A 5,364-nucleotide genomic window follows, 5' to 3' on the forward strand; every position below is an offset into this window, starting at 1 on the left:
GAAGCCCTAACACCTGCCTGCAAAATAACTTAAAGATGGGCAAACTCTCCCTGGGAGGTGAGCTCTAGAAATGTGTGACAAGAGGGATGAGGGAGGGAGGGAGGGGTATAAGGAGATTATAACCCCTGCGTCTGAAAAGCATGAGACACAGCTGAGCCTCACTATTAGTGAGGCATTATAGTTACCACAGATTGACCCAATGTGCACACAAATCACCTGGAGATCTTGTTAAAATGCAGATTCTGATTCAGGTCAGAAGAGGAGCCTGATATTCTACATTTCTACTGAGTTCCCGGGAGATGCTGATGCCGCTGGTCAGGGGACCACTCTTGGAAAAACAACAGTGTAGACAAAAAGCAAGGAGGACCAGAGTGGAGACGGAAAGTCAATTCAACCCGACTGGGAATAGACAGGGCCTGGCAGCCAGCCCTGGAATGGCCCAGGGCCTCTGCTCACTGAGTCTTGGCAACTGAAGCTTGGTCCTAGCCGTCCTGGTATCCGTAATGGCCCCAAGAACCTTCCAAGGATACTTTGATAGAAATGAGGGCTGCAGAACCCCCAGCCACCAGCTGTCATAAGAATTAACTAGAAGGAGGCTCAGCTGAATTTTCTCAGGGAGAAGAGAACTAAGATGCATAATGACTCGAAGTCAGTACCCCTGGAGAAGAACCAGGGAATAATTGATACTTCCTGCTAGTGTGGAATGTGGGAAATTGGAGCCATCATGCCTTGAACTTCCAAAGCTAAACCACTCCTACTCCGTGACCCATCCATTCTTCTCCTAGGTATAGTTCCAATAGAAATATATAGGCCAGTCTTGGTGGCTCACATCTGTAATCCCAGCACTTTGGGAGGCTGAGGCAGCCGGATCACTTGAGGTCAAGAGTTCGAGACCAGCCTGGCCATCATGGTGAAACCTGGGCTCTACTAAAAATACAAAAATAAGCTGGACCTGGAGGCAGGCACCCGTAATCCCAGCTACTCAGGATGCTGAGGCAAGAGAATCACTTGAACCCAGGAAGTGGAGTTTGCAGTGAGCCAAGATCACTCCACTGTACTCCAGCCTGGGTGACAGAGCAAGACTCCATCTAAAAAAAGAAAAGAAAAAGCAATGCATATATATATATATATATATGTGTGTGTGTGTGTATATATATACACACACACACACACGTGTATTCATCAGAAGACTAATACTAGAATGTTGGTAACTACACTGTTTTTTGTTTTGTTTTGTTTGTTTTTGAGATGGAGTCTCACTCTCACCCAGGCTGGAGTGCAGTGGCTCGATCTCGCCTCACTGCAACCTCTACCTCCTGGGTTCAAGCAATGCTTCTGCCTCAGCCTCCTGAGTAGCTGAGATTACAGGCACATGCCACCACGCCCGGTTAATTTTTGTATTTTTAGTAGAGACAGGCTTTCACCATATTGGCCAGGCTGGTCTCAAACTCTTGACCTCATGATCCGCCCACCTTGGCCTCCCAAAGTGCTGGGATTACAGGCACGAGCCTCTGCACCCAGCCAGCTGCACTGTTTTTAATAGCCAAAAACTTGAAACAATTCCAATGTCCATCACCAGGAGAAAGGATACACAAATCATGGTACATCACACAATGGCATATGATCCAGCAGTAAAGATGAACAAATGCTTGAACGAAACAACATGGATGAACCTCACAGACACAAGCTAAAGAAACCAAATCAGACAAACCAAATGGGGCATGTTTACATGAAGTACAAAAATGGGCACAAGTGAAACTAAAGCATTAGAAGCCAAGATAATGGTAACCCTCGGGAGGAGAGGGCTTATGATTGGAAGGGCAAAGGGACACTTCTGTTTCCTGATCTGGGTGCCAGTTACGTAGGTAGGTTCAAAATTTATAAAGCTATACACTTGTGATCCATGTGTATAAAGCATAATAAAGCTTTCCCAGATATAGCCTGGCATACAAAAGGAAATCATTAATTTTTTTTTAATTATTTTAGTAGCGACGGGGTTTCACCATGTTGGTCAGGATGGTCTTGATCTCCTGATCTCGTGATTGCATGCCTCAGCCTCCCAAAGTCCTGGGATTCCAGGTGTGAGCCACCAAGCCCGGCCAGTAAACGTATTTCTTAAAGCATAACGAAGCTTTCTTAGCATATAGCCTGGCATACAACAGGAGATCATTAAAAGTCTGATAGACGAACAAAAAAATGAGTGACATCCTGGCCAACATGATGAAACCCTGCCTCTACTAAAAACAAAAATAAGCTGGGCGTGGTGGCACACACCTGTAGTCCCAGCTACTCGGAGGCTGAAGCAGGAGAATTGCTTGAACCTGGGAGGTGGAGCTTGCAGTGAGCCGAGATCGCGCCACTGCACTCCTGCCTGGCTGCAGAGCGAGACTCCATCTCAAAAAAAAAAAAAAAAAAAGAATGAGTAAACAATTGAACAAAAGTAAATAGCTCATCTTCTTGAGGGCCAATAAGCCCTCAACTGTTAAGAATAAACAGTTAAGAATGAAAAATAAATGATACTTTAGAATATTATAATCTTATTTCATTCACTGATTCAACATTAGTTAAAGGCACTCCCATGATTTCATGTTGTTTTAATTCAGAAAAGCTGACAGAGAATCCAGGACACACATGTTCTCGGTGCAGCAAGAGGGCTGTGTTCCCGTCTGGGCAGCAGATGGCGCCAGAGGATGTGGATCAGCCCTAGTAGTTGTCCTTCAAGAGATCCTGGAAGCCAGGGCACCCCCTACCCCGCCCAGCCACAGTGAGAAGGGGAGCCAGTCCAGCCTTTCCTATGCCTCCGTCTGCAGCCTGAAGAGCCTCACCAACAACTGCTAGTGCAGGATAGTGAGGATGCAGCCAGAGCAAGTGTAGAAAATGCTGCTGTGCAGCTTGACTGAAGGAGAGGCCCAGGAAGGTGGTACCAGAGGAGGGTGGCTGATGGGAAAGACGTGAGCATATTGAAATGCAGGTAGAAAGGGTGACATAGAGAGACGGTGGACATAAAGTAGGCGATGTCCCTGCACTTCAGGTATCATGGGAAGCGCAGGTAGAGGGTCAGCCTAGGAGAGGCAGAAGCCTCACCTCCCACTGTCCGCAGGGAGGCCCCGAAGGACAGGCATGAAGGCTGGGGACCCTGTTGATGGGTGAGGAAGTTGCTTCCAGGTGGCTTCTATTTTGACTATGAAGCAAGAGACCAAGTTGTCTGTTGACAAATGATGGTGGAGAGGGGTGTCCTCCGGATTTGCTGATTGGCACCATTTATGTTGGCTTCTTCAATCCCTTGCTCATTCTGCAAATATTTATTAATAAGCTATTATGCTAGGCACTATTTTGGACTCATTGGACATGCAGAAGTGAAATAGAACTTACATTCAGGGGTTGAGGGAAAATAGACAAACACATAAACCAACATCCAAAACAAAAAATGGAAGAAAGAGAAGGATTATGAAGAAACAGGGTGAGGGAGCAGAGAGAGCGGGAGGCTGTGAAAATTGGGTGCTCAAGGAAGTCTTCCCAAAGAAGTGACCTCTGGGTAGAGATCTGAAGGCAGCAGCAAAGAGCCTCCCAAATGTCTGGAGAGTGGGGAGTGTTTCAGTTAAAGACAACAGCCAAGGCAAAGGGAAGGGGCGGGTGGAGAGGAGGTGTGACCCAGGGAGACTGATCACATAGGATGCTGGGAATCACCTATGATCTTTAGCACCATGGTTGTTACGAAGAACCAGGGAAATGGTTTGGCTAGATTCATATTTTGAAAGGATCGCGCTGCCGCTGTGTAGAGGACAGACTAAAAGGGGCAGACGTGGAAAAAGGGACCCCACTTAGGAGGCTGTTGCAGCCATACACAGCAGAGATGTGAGCAGCAGTGAAGGAGGCTCAAAGGCATCAGATTCAGGATGTGTTTTGTAGGGACAGCCAACAAGATTTGCTGACGGCAAAGCCGATGATCAGATGTGGAATGTGAAAGAAGAAGAGGAGTTGATGATGACCCAGGTGTTTGCCCTGGGCCAAACGGTGGTACTATTTACCAAGGCTAGCTTAGATTTGGCAAGACGCAGAACTTCTGCTTTAGATATGTTAAGCCCCTGGAAAGATTCTGCAGGCAGTGCTGTCATTTGCTTTGCTTTGATTTGCTTTGCTTTGCTTTGCTTTGCTTTGGCCAGCGGGTGTGGCTCTGTTTTTTTCCAGCAGCACCTGCTGGTGGCCCAGCCATAGCTGTGGACTGATCCCTGATTGGAGTTATGTCAACTGGCTTTAACAAGACAGGGGGTGACACAAGAGTTGAGGGTATTCGAAAGAGACCCAGTGAAATGAGAGACCAAATGTAAACTCCAGTCCCTGGAGCCAATTTTAATTACTGATCACAAATGATAGAAGTCTAACCCAAACTAATCTAAGCAAAAGAAGGGGAAACAATGGCTCAAGTAGCAGAAAGCACACCCAAGGAGGCTCACAAATGAGAAGGAGGAGCCTCAAGGCATAATAAAGTGGCCACATGACCTTGAACTGGGGATGAAAGACGACTGTGCAACCCCATGTGCCCCACCACGTATGGGAATGGGATGGTAGCAGATCTAAGACAAAAGGGAGTGTCTGGGTCTGCAGGGAAACGGAGAGGCAAGACCAATCCGACAGATCAAAATTACACAAACACTGAGTTTGCAGAAATAAAATACGTCTAACACTTTGCATTCCCTGAGAGAGATCCAGGCTTTGAATGTTCTGGCAAAATCAGTGTTAAACAACTACTGCTAGAATCACGGGAAGTGAGAAGACTTTTGTATCTATCGGTCTCAAGCTGAACAGTATGAAACAGGGCAGTGAACAACCCCTTTTTTATATTAAATACATAAGATCAGATGTCCTGGATGCCACCTTAGTAGAGAACAACTCTTCCTGGGTGTTGATGGCTTGATTTCCCTACACAAATAAGGAGACTCAACAAACAGCCCAGCCAGTCATTATAAAGAATACAGACTTCTGTAACTAGCATTAACTGTGGCAGACCAGTAATTAGACAGGCAATTCTCAAGAACTGAGCCAGCAGCCTACCTCCCTCTGCACCTTGGGATTACCCTTGAGCTCACCCCGACAGGACCTGGTAAGTGCAGGTGACTCAAACCAGAGGTGCTTCACCCCTACATTTATTTGCAGGAGCAGACACTCGAGACAGCTCCCAAGAAATAGGAGAAAACTTATTACTCACCTGTCAAACAGCAGCAAAGGCAGCAAGAGACAGTGCCTGCCAAATATCCCAGGTCCTTGGAGGAAACAGTTCTGAGGTTTGTACAAAGCCACAACTAAATACCTTGACCCTGAAGTCCCTGATGTTCATACCACAGGAAACCATGCAACCAAACCTCC

At 46.6% G+C, this 5,364-nt stretch overlaps 1 long non-coding RNA gene across 1 annotated transcript; it reads right to left on the bottom strand.

Annotated features, from left to right (window-relative positions):
• Positions 1 to 2,517: 2,517 nt before the first annotated feature.
• LOC105719340 (uncharacterized) lies at positions 2,518 to 5,364 on the bottom strand. The gene is made up of 3 exons (XR_001107956.1): positions 5,207 to 5,364; positions 3,085 to 3,181; positions 2,518 to 2,937 (listed from the first exon to the last, which is right to left on the bottom strand). It is a non-coding gene; the product is annotated as an uncharacterized LOC105719340 (long non-coding RNA).

Source organism: Aotus nancymaae, unplaced genomic scaffold (genome assembly GCF_030222135.1).
Source record: "Aotus nancymaae isolate 86718 unplaced genomic scaffold, 86718_ANA_hifiasm-v0.15.2.pri h1tg000029l, whole genome shotgun sequence".
NCBI classification, from domain to species: Eukaryota; Metazoa; Chordata; class Mammalia; order Primates; family Aotidae; genus Aotus; species Aotus nancymaae.